The sequence below is a fragment of the Eriocheir sinensis genome, chromosome 24 (genome assembly GCF_024679095.1).
Source record: "Eriocheir sinensis breed Jianghai 21 chromosome 24, ASM2467909v1, whole genome shotgun sequence".
NCBI lineage: Eukaryota > Metazoa > Arthropoda > Malacostraca > Decapoda > Varunidae > Eriocheir > Eriocheir sinensis.
In genome coordinates, this window is record NC_066532.1 from 17566704 (window position 1) to 17580334 (window position 13631).

The window sequence follows — 13631 nt, forward strand, 5'->3', positions numbered from 1 at the left end:
TCACCACTCTTTGTTGTCTGTTGGTCAACCAATTCGCGATCCATTGGTGTACTTGACTGTCAATACCTATTTGCTTTAATTTGTAAAGTAATTTATGATGCGGGACTTTATCAAATGCTTTCTGGAAATCAAGATAGACTACGTCCAGTGATTTGGTTGCGTCATAAACCGTGAAGAGGTCGTTATAAAAGGTTAATAGGTTTGATAGGCAGGATCTTTTGTTACGGAAGCCATGTTGTGAGTACCCAATTAATGAGTGGCTTTCAAGGTAACTCACAATTTTGTCTCTAATTATGCTCTCAAGTAGCTTACCTACAACCGAAGTTAGACTAATGGGCCTGTAATTACCTGGTAATTTTTTGTCTTCTTTCTTAAAAATCGGTGTCACGTTAGCATTTTTCCAATCCGAAGGGACGACAAGGACATACTGAATACGGTCGTGAGGGAGGAGAGTATTTCGCTCTTTGTTTCTTTGAGCAGAGTAGGATATACTTTGTCAGGTCCAGGACTTTTATTTGTTTTTAGTGATTGGAGGGCTTTAAGGACTTCATCGGTTGTTATTTCAAAGTTAGGCAATGCATGCTCGGGGTTTACATTAGTACTGGTGTTGGTGGTAGTGGTGGGAGGACTGTTAGTATTAAACACCGAGGAAAAGTAATTGTTTAATAGGTTTGCAACGTGTTGGCTGTCAGTCACTAATGCACCGTCGCTGTTTGTTAGGGTCCAAGAGAGAGAGAGAGAGAGAGAGAGAGAGAGAGAGAGAGTTCTTTGGGTTATGTATTATTTTACAGGAGAGGGGAAACGTTAAACTATAACTCTCTCTCTCTCTCTCTCTCTCTTGGACCCTAACAAACAGCGACGGTGCATTAGTGACTTTTTTCTCTTTTCGGGCAAACTTTTATATGTACTACAGCCGCCGAACTTGCTGACGTCACACTAGCTCCGCCCCATTTACAAAAATCGGCGCCTGTGAGGGCCCCGTAATCCTTTGACAGTTTTTAAGGTTTAATAATCCCGGGATATTTTTGCACATCCCGAGAAATCCCGGGATGAAATTAAGTACAAAGAAAGGGGCAAATTTGACTGCAGGATGGTTGTGGACTTGTGGTTCTATTTATATTTATATACAGGGTGTCCCGTGAGGAATGTTTTGTGTGTGTGTGTGAAGGAAGGACTTGCTGTTTGAGTATTATAAAGCAGCCACGGCACTCCCGTTACCCGTAGCAGAGCTCGTGTAATGAACACCATGTCTGCATATTCCACGTTGCTGTATGTTTACGGCACTGAGATGAGCGTGACAACTTAACAAAATTACAAAAAAAAAAAAAAAAAAACAGCACACTTTCCCTTCTCGCGTGAGTGGCCGACCAGTGACGGTTGACCGTAAACTGTCTGCCTGCCCGCACAGCTAATCGCTGTTGCCATAGTTCCCAACGTTTTAGTTACTGATTGCTACGACGATATATAACCTTTTTTTTTTTGTGTTGAACATTTTGTCATTAAGTACTTTTTTCATTTCCCTGAGTATCAATGGAAACAAATGTACTTTTTTTTTATCAGCGATAATGATTTACATTTGATTTACAATGATTTACAATGATTTACATTGTTGTTCGCATTGGAATTCGGAAGCAGAACAAAAATAAAGTAGTAAACGAAGCATATTTTATCTCTTATTCTTATTCCTTTTACTTTGTTGAGGAACAAAGTGTGTGCTGGAAATTTGGAATTAAACATTAAGTGGAATTGATAAGACAGTCAATCTACAGTAATATTTCTGCATATCTATTAATGTTAAGCACAGCAAAAACCTGAAAGGGAAACTAGGCATAATGTGCAATTTTAGAACAAAATGTTATGAAAACAAAGCTGCGTCACCGCGTGAATTAAGCATGTCGGTTAGGTAGATTATTGTATGAGCTCGGTGTGAGTTTGATGTATGACTCACACGCCTGACGTATTACCCTCGCGATGTCTGTATGTATGTCTGCCTATATAAGAAGCATTTATTCAGGCTTGACCTCAGATCAACCAGCACTCTGTTCGTTGCTGGACACTCAGTTGTCCTTCCCTAGACAACATGGGTAGAACATTCATCGTTGCTACTGTGAGTATGGAGTAATGTGGTACCATAGAGGAAAGCGTATCTAACATATCTATTGTGTTCTATTATCTTAGTTTTACTTAGGATTATATTTCTATGATACTTTATTGTGTGAGTTTTTACTCAATATTATACCATTGCTAACGTCAGTAACCAATAGTGAAAGAAAACCTGAAGACTCATTGAGTCTAGTAAAGCCAGTCGCTGGTTTAAACAATATTTTTACCCTCTGTAATATTAAGTAGTATTAAGGTAGAATAAAATACATATAAGAAAGGCGACACCGTTTCAACACCCCATTTACGAACTCCTTTAAATACTCCAAAAGTACCAGAATTTTAAGTCAAGTGTCACTAATACAAACAGTGTGTCGTCTACCCTGTGTGCCCGGATTACGGGTTACAACATTTATGCTACATTATTTTAGTGTGATTTCTTTTTACTATTCTACCTCATACATTTTTTATTTTATTTACAGAACTTCAAAATACAGTCACACCTCGGTTTACGAGTTTGATTCCTTTCGTAACTTTGCTCACACCAAAACACTCGTAAACCAAAATTAATTTCCCCGTTGAAATTAATGTGAATGCCATTAACCTGGTAGCTGCGGGGATCATGTTTCTTAATGGTCCCTCCAAGTGGGAAAAATGAGAAAAAAAATCACCCCTCACACAAACCATTTCATAATATATATCAAAGCATTTGTGATCACATTATGTTTCATCTATTTTGGGGGGTTTATATCATGGCACAAATTTGGCCCATCGCTGCTACACGGTAAAGCCACAGATTTGGCCCGTCGCTGCTACACGGTAAAGCCACAAATTTGGCCTGTCACTGCTACACGGTAAAGCCACAGATTTGGCCCGTCGCTGCTACACGGTAAAACCACAAATTTGGCCCGTCGCTGCTACATGGTAAAGCCACAAATTTGGCCCGTCACTGCTACACGGTAAAGCCACAGATTTGGCCCGTCGCTGCTACACGGTAAAACCACAAATTTAGCCCGTCACTGCTACTGGATCAAACTTTTTCTTCGCACACACTTTCATATAATCAAAAACACACTAGCAAGCACTCGGCAAAAAAGAAACAGCATCACAGCACTCACCACAGCATTCTTGGAGCGCTGCACGGCTAAGACAGTGTGGTCTGGTGAGAACTTGAGGGAGGAGATGGGTCCTTTATCCTCCATCCTGAAAGTGTGGTCCCGGCCCTGCCCCCGCACCACCACACCCAGCGTGCCCCCACCTCGCACACTGAGGACCTGGGAAACATTCTCACTTAGCCGCAGTGTGTGTGTGTGTGTGTGTGTATTACCCTAAGCAGTACCAGAAGTTCTGAAAGGCTGCCTTAAAAACTGTCTCGGCCCTGCCCCCGTACCACCACACCCAGCGTGCCCCCACCTCGCACACTGAGGACCTGGGAAACATTCTCACTTAGCCGCAGTGTGTGTGTGTGTGTGTGTGTATTGCCTTAAGTAGTACCAGAAGTTCTGAATGGCTGCCTTAAAAACTGTTGCTAATTTCAGTCTTGCCAATACTACCTAGCTAATGACATGGAAAACAAGCAACAAGCTGGCCAATAAGGTTCATCTAGTCTATGAATCAGACATATCAGTAAGTGTGAGCCCGCAACCGCAATGAAACTAGCAGAGTACCTTGGTCAAAGATTATACGAATATTAACCCCTACATACTGATACCAATGTATTCTCATATATAATTTCATATGATCTCATTTTTAACTATAGTTCCTAAACACTCTTGTCACAGAACATATCAACTCTAAATTACTTTACTTTACTTACAGAAATATAATTATAAATACTTATTTCACTTATATACATGTCATTATATTTTACAACTACCATAGTCTTTACTAAGTGCAATCAACACACCTTCCAGCAGCGGCTTAATAGTTTTAGTGTTAAGAGTAATTACGCAAATATGCATTCTGCTGGCGTGTTGGCACTTGTGGGGTTCCCTTCTCGTGGAACTCGTCTATAATCTTCGAAATATGTCGAGGCCGCTCTGGCGTTGGTTCCCACGGGTCCTTTCCTCCCCTCTGCTCTGCCACACAGTCCCAATGAAATGACAGAATTTTCTCTTTACTACACTCCCACACGGCCTCTGCATGTAACGAAACACACGAGAAATTAATCCAGACAAGGAAAGGTTTGCCGGCGCCAGGGATCGAACCCGCGACCAGCGTAACGGGAGAGCCACTCCTTTACCAGTCAGCCAAAGAGGTACCCACTGGCTAAGTGGGTTATGGGAGGCTCGCCCATCAGGCAAGTCGTGTCACTACACCAACGCCCATGTCTTTGTCTCATATGTAAGCTGTAGGTAACATATGAGAGGAAAAAATAGGTGTTGGGACTGTGTGGCAGAGCAGAGGGGAGAAATGGAGGTATTATTGTAGGAGTACACCAGTCTAGAGATGGCTTTTCTTACCCTGACCATTAGAAAGAGCTCCGCATTCTGAGTAAATTCATCCCCATAAACACCCCTCGGAAATCATTTATAACGGAGGGAGGGAGGGAGGGCGGTCAAGGCCAGGACGTGACACACGACCGCTCTGATGGTTGATGGGTTACTGCCCGCCGATCCACCGCCACCTCCCAGACCCAGCCTTGTGTTTGTTCGTGCGTGCGTTTCAGATTTGCACACGCCGCAAGTTAGTTTTAGGTTAGGTTAGTGTTAGGTTAGGTTAGTTTTAGGTTAGGTTAGGTTAGGTTAGTTTTAGGTTAGGTTAGGTTAGGTTAGGTTAGGTTAGGTTAGGTTAGGTTAGGTTAGGTTAGGTTAGGTTAGTGTTAGGTTAGGTTAGGTTAGTTTTAGGTTAGGTTAGGTTATGTTAGGGTTATGTTTAGTTTAAATGCACCTGTGTGGACGAAACTAGTTTTTTCTGGTAGATTTCGGTCTGTTTTGAATGAATGTGCTCTAAATTTTTTATCGCAAATCATTAGTCTCTTGGTTGGAAGGGGGGGGAGGTAAAAAAAAAACACGTGATTTGCGATAGAAATGACACGCATATTCATTCAAAACAGGCCGAAAACTACCGAAAAAAACTAGTTTCGTTCGGAAATGCGAGACTGGTGAAGTGCTACAAATTTGCGAAATGGACCCACGGAGCCAGCGCCAAACGGACACGACAATTTGGTTTCACTATAGGTAAGATGTCTAGGTAAGAACCCTGGCGTGCCTCACCTCCTTGCTGGTGTCGTCAAAGAACACATTCGTCACTTTGCTGACCGGTTCGAACCTCACCGGGTCCTTGGACAGCTCCAGGTAGCCCCGAGTGTCGCCCAGCTCACCCATCGTGCCCCCTCTCTTCTTCTTCTTCTTCTGGGGTGGTTTATGGGGCTAGTTAGGCTGCGGGGCCACAGCCTCTTGAGCCCCGTCAGTGGTAGTTGTTATCAGGTGTTGTCTTTTGTGCTGGCCGTTCTGTCACCAGGGTGGGAGGACTTCTTCTTCTTCTTGGGTGGTTTTATGGGGCTAGTTAGGCTGTGGGGCCACAGCCTCTAGAGCCCCGTCAGTGGTAGTTGGTATCAGGTTTTTGTTTGTCGTTCTGTCACCAGGGTGGAGTTAGATTCTGTCGAGTTGCCCCGACTTCTGCAGGAAGGTTTGCGTACACTTGATGACTTGGAAGGCTGTGTTGGGGTTGAGGGTGTCGCTGCCCAGCAGGTCCTCTAGGGTTGGCCTGTGGATGTGGAGGCTGGTTAGGGATGCTTTGAGGTTGGTGCGGAGGGAGTAGAATCTCGGGCAGTGGAGGAGGAGGTGTTCTGGTGTGTCGGGTTGTGTGGGGCACCATGGGCAGTGTGGGTCCTGGACCATGTTCAAGCGGTGCAGGTGAGCGTTGAGGCGGGTGTGGCCAATCCTCAGGCGGGTGATCAAGGGTTTGTTTACGTGGGAGGCGTCAGTCTTTTGTACGGTGTAACTATACAGGGCAGGTGACTATATATATATATCTGATTGATTGATTGATAGTTTATTGTTGCAGGTAAACAACAAGGGAGAAGGGAGGAACATGCCATCCCAACCCCCAGGCAGGACAGAGTGTGATTATACAACTATTAATACATGATACAATGGTAGGAAGGAAAGCACAACAAGGGAGGGGGCGGTACCTCCCCATGGACAATATCTTCACCAGCATGCAGTGCCGATCAAGGATGAATTGAATTGAAATATTTATTGCTGTAAAATACAACATAGGGGGATGGCTGGTCTTACTAGACAAACCCCTGACTGGGCTAGTTACAAAAAATAAAAATGTCCATTGTACAAAAATTTAAACACAAGTTGAGAATAGTTAACAGAAAAAGGATTTAGAATGTAAATACTGACAATATTCCTGAGTAGGTACACATGTAGTTACCTAAATTACCACCTGGCAGCAAACTTTGGGTACCCTTTAATAATGGCAGCTACAATGTTATGATTACAGGCGACAAGGGAAGGCACTTATACAGGTCGATATTATAAGACAGTTTCGCTTCTCACATCAGCTATTTCTAAAGGTCAAAGAAGGGGTCATTCGGGTTCCAATGAGTGTTTCTGAGGTTCACGGTACAGAGGAAGGGTCACACTACCACCAAGGTCATAAAACTACCCCTGGAAATGCCCACAACTCCCTCGAAAGCCTTGTCAAATATGTGTTTCTAGGTTCATGGTACAGAGGAAGGGTCAGACTACCACCAGGGTCATAAAACTACCCTTGGAAATGCCCACAACTCTTACGAAAGCCTTGTCAAATATGTGTTTCTAGGTTCATGGTACAGAGGAAGGGTCAGACTACCACCAGGGTCATAAAACTACCCCTGGAAATGCCCACAACTCTTACGAAAGCCTTGTCAAATAGGTGTTTCTAGGTTCATGGTACAGAGGAAGGGTCACACTACCACCAGGGTCATAAAACTACCCTTGGAAATGCCCACAACTCTTACGAAAGCCTTGTCAAATAGGTGTTTCTAGGTTCATGGTACAGAGGAAGGGTCAGACTACCACCAGGGTCATAAGACTACCCTTGGAAATGCCCACAACTCTTACGAAAGCCTTGTCAAATAGGTGTTTCTAGGTTCATGGTACAGAGGAAGGGTCAGACTACCACCAGGGTCATAAGACTACCCTTGGAAATGCCCACAACTCTTACGAAAGCCTTGTCAAATAGGTGTTTCTAGGTTCATGGTACAGAGGAAGGGTCAGACTACCACCAGGGTCATAAAACTACCCCTGGAAATGCCCACAACTCTTACGAAAGCCTTGTCAGATAGGTGTTCTTGGGCGACGAAATATCTTATAATACGACCCTTATACCCTGTGGACGGTAACAGGCTAGGGCAGGACACTTAAGGACATAGCCCAGCCAGCAAAAAATGTGGGCCCCAGGTGGGCAATCTTGGTGGGCCCCGGATAGGCAAATATGGGCCCCACACTTGCCCACACAGACCCCAGATGGGGGATGCAACAGGGTATCTGTGTGGGGCCTAAGTGGGAAAGTGGGCCTCATGTGGTAACTCGGTGGAGCTCTGTTACGTTTGTGCGGATCCCACAGGCAATAAGTGGATAGGGTGCTGTCTGTTCCCTAAGTGGTGTCATGTGAAGTGTGCTCATCTGTCTGGAATTAAGTCGGAAAATATATCTAAAGTAAATTGGATTTGCGACCCATGTCTTCATAAAGCATCTCTAGCTACCAAAATTGTGGGAAAAATGGAAGAATTCAAGCTGGAATTATCTAAGGAAATATCAGAAGTGAAACAAGAAGTTGAGTCACAAGCGGTCAGCGTGAAGGAGGAGCTGGGGGAGGTGGCGCAGGATGTGGCGGACGTTTTGCAACGGGCTGAACATGTGGAGTCAGCAGATGCAACTTGGGCTGAGGTCACCAAACGTAAGAGGAAAGTTAAGAAGAATTTACTTGTTGTCAAGGCCTCTACACAGGAAAAGAAGGCAACAGACATGAAGGATGAATTCTCCCAGGCATTGAATGGTATTCAAATAACTGATTCAAGATTTACAAATAGAGGTAACATTGTCATGAACTTTGATAATGAGAACACAAGGGATGAGGCTGCTCAAAAACTGGAGTCTGTTGAGCAAATTAATACCAAGAGTGTTGGAAAGATGAAACCAAAGATGATGATATGCAATGTGCATAAAGAGGAGACCAAGGAAAAAATAAAGGAGACCATCTTAGACCGCAATGAGTTCTTACACGCCATTGGGGGTGTTGAGGATAAGATTGAGCTGTTTTTTAGCAAGCCTGCGGCTGGCGGCACGATGCACTACATTTTGAGGTGTGACCCAACTGTAAGAGAGCTGGTTCACAAGAATCACAAGCTAAAATTAGAATGGGGAATATACACGGTGAGAGACAGATACCATGCAATTATATGCAATCATTGTCAGAGATATGGCCATCTTGAGGCCAACTGTATTGCCAAGACCAATGGAGAGGCCCCAAATTGTTTCAAATGCGCTGGCAATAATAAATCCCAGGAGTGCACCATGGCCGAGAAGAAATGCATAAACTGTGTGAGATACAAGAAGCCTGAAAACAACCACTCAGCGAATGACCAGTGTTGTGTAATTCTCCAGACTGAAATTGAGAGAATTCGTAACATGACTGATCATGGCTATTAATTAGTGTCTGTACTCAAAGATAAATTGTGTGTGATGAATGTTCAGTGTGCTGGAAATAATTGTTGAATAGTTAATTGTGATACTATAATGAAAATAGCAGACATGAACACTGAACTAATTGTTATATGTGATATTATTCGTAAAAGAAATTGAGACACTCACTCACTCATTACAATGTTTGAGAATAAGTGCATCGAAGACTATTATTGAGGCTAATGTTGAAGTTGTTGACGGCCCTCGTAGAGCGCTGCATCAGCGGCGGAGCAGGGCCTGGAACCTCATCAACGGGTAACGGGTATATGGGCATGCAAGGACAACATTCCCATAGATGCACAGGATGATAGTTCCTGCTGCCCACAGATCCCTTGTTGGAGCTCAAATGACATCCCTATGTACCTCAGTTTATTGCCTTTTGTTGAAAGTAATTTCTTGGTTTCAACAAAAGGCAATAACCTGATGTACACAGGGATGTCATTTGAGCTCCAACAATGGATCTGTGGGCAGCAGGAACTATCATCCTGTTGGCTTAAAAATAAAGTATCCATGCTTATCAACCCGAGGCAAATTTATCAGGCAGATGTGCCAACAACACAGAATACACTCCATGACAGCACAGTAAGAAAGCCCAGTCTTGGCAATGACCTTTCTCAGGGGCTCTGGGCTGTTCGGCCAGGCAGCCTAGGAATCACCAACAACAACCCGAGGCAAAAAATATGTACTTAAAACTAAATCCTGGTTTATTGCTTTTTGAAAACTACAAAAACACAAGTTATTTTTCATCCTACTGAAAATAATGCACTGGTTCCATAGGCCATGAATAGCCAGCCAACCAACTAATTCTGAACATGGGTTTGCTAGAAAATAATAAATGAAAATACTCAATGCAATAAAATCAACACATGTGAATAACAGCAGAATATGATTTGTACCTGTCTACTACTTTTGTGCAGATACATAAATTGCTTCTCCTAAGACCACGAAAGCCCAGCTGTCTCGGGGTCATGCCACTCAAATGTGGTTAATATTTTTAGCCTGGTATTATAAGACACTTTTGCTTCTCACATCAGCTATTTCTAAAGGTCAAAGAGGGGGGCAGTCGTGTTCTAATGAGTGTTTCTTCAGGTTCAAGGTACAGAAGAAGGGTCAAACTACCACCAGGGTCATAAAACTACCCCTGGAAATGCCCACAACTCCTACGAAAGCCTCGTCAAATATGTGTTCTTGGGCGGCGATATATCTTGTAATTTGACCCTTATAGTTTCCTGGTGCTACTTACACATGTATCCTTAGTTGTATAATCACACTCTGTCCTGCCTGGGGGTTGGGATGGCATGCTCCTCCCTTCTCCTTTGTTGTTTTACTTGCAACAATAAACTATCAATCAATCATCAATCCTTAGTTGTATAATCACACTCTGTACTGCCTGGGGGTTGGGATGGCATGCTCCTCCCTTCTCCTTTGTTGTTTACTTGCAACAATAAACTATCAATCAACAAAAACATAACAGGGGTAGGTGGGTGTGCAAGTGCTATATAAAACAGCCCATACCACACAACTAAAACAACTTCAAATAATGTCCTCGTGAAGAAATGCTCTGACTATTGCAATTTGGATTACCAGCAGTCATTATATACACTCGACCCTCGATTTAACGGATAAATGAACCAACGGACAAAATCTGGAGCACAGTAATCAGTCCAAATCTTCTACATTTGATTCAGTTATGACCCTCTAATGATACCCAAAATATTAGTCAACAAACCAAGCCTCCTCCTACCGTGCCTAACAGTATATAGCTAGGAAGTATTATAGCAAGAGAGGCAGAATTTTCGGTAAAAATTATCTCACTAGTCTCAGCCCAATTGCAGACAACAAATAAATAGGGCAAGGTCAGGCCTATAACTATCAACACACAGCCTACATATATACAGCAGTACCCGGTAAGTCAAAGAACAGATACAGAGTAGATAAACATGTAGAGTAGACCTACTACATTCCAATATTTCAGAAGGGTGACAAATTTTCTATGGAGAACTATAGGCCGATTAGTTTGACGTCAGTTATAGGTAAAATGATTGAGTCAATAATAGCTGATAGTATTAAGACCATATTGACAGACATACAGTAATCCCTCGTCTATCGCGGGGGTTAGGTTCCAGAACCCCCCGCGATAGGCGAAAATCCGCGAAGTAGAGACCTTATATATTTTTTATTATTTATATATATTTTAAGGCTTTATAAACCCTCCCCACACTCTTACAAATCTTTCCCACACTCCTATTGACCTTTCCCACACTCTTATAAACACTTCCTACGACGTTTCGTTGCTACACGCGGTCCCAATTATTGATACTATAATTCTTGTTTCGACATTCGACATTTGCTTCGTAAATACGAACTTCGCGCAGAAATTAGTTTGGCGGGGCGGAAGAATACTCAGAGAAAGGACAATATGAACGTTGCTCACTTTTTATATCACAATTAGGTAAATACGGAAGGGGAAAGGGAGGAGATGGGACAGTGAGTCATGAAAAAATACCGATAGAGGATGTAAGAAGGGAGAACAAGGAAAAGTAGTGGAGGAAACAGGGAGAGATAAAGAGGATGAAAACAAGAAGGGTGTGGGGAGGGAGGGACAGTGGGGAGAGTCATGTCAGGTCCTGAGGGAGTCATAGCAGGTCAGGGCTTCAGTCAGGACATGACCTGACTCTCACTTCCGCCCCTCACTCGCCACACCCTTTCCATTTCACATCCTGTGTGTGTGTGTGTGTGTTTACTAGTTGTAAACACACACACACACGCACTCAGAAGGGGAAATGAGAAGGGTGTCAGGAGGGAGTGGCAGAAGGGAGCCTCAGGTCAGGACCTAACCTGACTCACTTCTGTCCTCTCTCCGCACACCCTTCCCATATCCCCTTCTCTATCTGTGTGTGTGTGTGTGTGTGTGTGTGTGTGTGTGTGTGTGTGTGTGTGTGTGTGTGTGTGTGTGTGTGTGTGGCGGGGGCGTGCGTGCGTGCGCGCGGGTGAGTGAGTGAGTGTGTCAGGTAAAGGTGAGGAAAGAGGTGGAGAGAAAGGGTGTGAGTGGGAGGGAAAGAGATTAAAAGAGATTTACATAGAAAATCAGACCACACAGACCCCATGGTCCAGACTAGGTGGTCTGTCCTTAAACCTAAGTGATTTTACATTAATCAGAAGGCTCCTAAACGTTGCATTTCTACTCTAGTTGATATTAAGTTGAAGGAAGTGACGGTCGAGCTTATTTTTGAAGGAGTCAATCGTGTTACACTTGACCACTGATGATGGAAGCTTATTCCATTCTCGCACTACAACGTTGGTGAAGAAAAATTTGGTGCAGTCTGAATTTACTTGTCTACATTTGAGTTTTACGCCATTGTTCCTCGTGCGCAAAGTGTCATCGATCATAAACAATGTTGATCTGTCTACATTCGTGAAACCATTAAGTATTTTAAAACATTCGATCAGTTTTCCTCGGAGGCGACGTTTCTCAAGAGAGAACATGTTAAGGGTAGAAAGCCTTTCTTCGTAGGATTTGTTGCCCAAGGAAGGGATCATTTTCGTTGCCCGACTCTGAACACCTTCTAATTTAGCAATATCCTTGCATGGTGGGGAGACCAAAACTGTACCGCATATTCCAAGTGGGGTCTGACTAGACTATTGTAGAGCGGGAGTATTACATCTTTATTCTTGAATAAAAAGTTTCTTTTAATGAAGCCCAACATTCTGTTCGCTTTATTTGCTGCATCGATGCATTGCTGTGAGAATTTGAGGTTTGACGCGATTTTGACCCCCAAGTCCTTGACGCATTGAACGCTTTTGAGTTTAACGCCGTGCGTTTCGTAATCGAACTTCTTCTTCCTCGTTCCAACTTGAAGGACCTGGCACTTGCTTACGTTAAAGGGCATCTCCCATCTATCCGACCAAGCTGAAATTTTGTGCAAATCCTCTTGGAGGCTTTGCCTGTCTTCGTCAGTGAGAACCGAGTTACCAATCTTTGTGTCGTCTGCAAATTTACTAATGCGATTATTGAGTCCAACATCCACGTCGTTGATGTAAATAATGAAGAGCACTGGGCCAAGAACAGAGCCCTGAGGGGCGCCACTAGTGAACGGCGCCCACTCTGAGTTAAATCCGTCAATCACCACTCTTTGTTGTCTGTTGCTCAACCAATTCGCGATCCATTGGTTTACTTGACCGTCAATACCTATTTGCTTTAATTTGTAAAGTAGTTTATGATGTGGGACTTTATCAAACGCTTTCTGGAAATCAAGATAGACTACGTCCAGTGATTTGGTTACGTCATAAACAGTGAAGAGGTCGTTATAAAAGGTTAATAGGTTTGATAGGCAGGATCTTTTGTTTCGGAAGCCATGTTGTGAGTCCCCAATTAATGAGTGGCTTTCAAGGTAACTCACAATTGTGTCTCTAATTATGCCCTCAAGTAGCTTACCTACAACCGAAGTTAGACTAATGGGCCTGTAATTACCTGGTACTTTTTTGTCTCCTTTCTTAAAAATCGGTGTCACGTTAGCCTTTTTCCAATCCGAAGGGACGATGCCTTGTCGCAAGGACATATTGAATACGGTTGTGAGGGAGGAGACTATTTCGCTCTTTGTTTCTTTCAGCAGAGTTGGATATACTTTGTCAGGTCCAGGACTTTTATTTCTTTTAAGTGATTTGAGTGAGGGCTTTAAGGACTTCATCGGGTTTATTTCAAAGTTAGGCAATGCATGCTCGGGATTTACATTAAGGTAGGGAGGGTCAGGTAAAGGTGAGGAAAGAAAGGGTGTGAGTGGGAGGGAAAGAGATTAAAAGAGAGAGGTAGGGAGGGTCAGGTAAAGGTGAGGAAAGAGGTGGAGAGAAAGG

At 43.4% G+C, this 13631-nt stretch overlaps 1 protein-coding gene across 10 annotated transcripts in view; it reads right to left on the reverse strand.

Moving 5' to 3' along the window:
• The window catches only part of LOC127002980 (putative zinc finger protein 66), a 92006-nt gene that overhangs the window by 48944 nt on the left and 29431 nt on the right, over positions 1-13631 (reverse strand). Inside the window, exons 1-2 of one of the 10 annotated variants that reach the window (XR_007756792.1) lie at positions 5316-6002; positions 3219-3374 (exon numbers count right to left, since the gene is read on the reverse strand). The exons of 8 other annotated variants lie outside the window; for them this stretch is intronic. The gene's annotated coding sequence lies outside the window, so the exon portion shown is untranslated. Of the gene's footprint in view, positions 1-3218; positions 3375-5315; positions 6003-13631 lie in introns of those variants that run through there. One more of the 10 variants, XR_007756794.1, reaches the window with a different exon arrangement.